The sequence below is a fragment of the Enhydra lutris genome, unplaced genomic scaffold, assembly GCF_002288905.1.
Source record: "Enhydra lutris kenyoni isolate GAN:26980312 unplaced genomic scaffold, ASM228890v2 scaffoldscaffold108, whole genome shotgun sequence".
NCBI lineage: Eukaryota > Metazoa > Chordata > Mammalia > Carnivora > Mustelidae > Enhydra > Enhydra lutris.
Window position 1 is genome coordinate 92,111 of NW_019154192.1, and position 691 is coordinate 92,801.

Here is a 691-nt window from a genome sequence, read left to right on the forward strand (position 1 = left end):
AAGAAAGGTTGTATGAATGAAATATAACAGGTCTTGAGGCAATACTGGGAGCTTTATATATTGTTTATATATTTATAAACATATGTATAAATATATATAAAATATATTAGAGCTAATATATTGTTTATCTCTGATGTTGGGGTTTTATGGGGACACTGTGGTGGTTGTCCTCTTGTTCTTTTGGCATGTCTTCTGGGGGATGGGCCTGCTGTGTTGTTTTTCAGTCAATCCTGCTTGGCTTGAGTCAACCTGCCCCCTATCAAGGGGCTGGGCTCTGTGGAAACTGTTTTTCCAGACTTTTGTTCTCTGGAGGTTTTTGTTCTTTGGCAGCTGTTTTGTTGCCTTTTGGAGGGTCAGAGCAAAATAAACTGTTTGCACCCAGACCTGCACCTCAGAGAGAAACCTTAGTCTGCTCCCCTCTGGGTGGTCCAGAACACACAGTCTCCCCTTCTGCAAACTCTGCTGTACACTGCAACCTGCCACAGGTGGTGTGCACCCTCAGCCACTGTCTCAGTGGTCACCCAAGGCCTCTGCTTGTCTCTGCACCCCCACAGTACTGAAACCACAAGCCATACCGATCCTGGGGGCGGCCATTGCCAGGACTGTTGTCTGGAGCCCATGCTCATGCCAGGTGGACCGAGACCTGGAGGCAATGCAGCCATTGGAAGGCTACAGGTCCAGGGACGCCCAA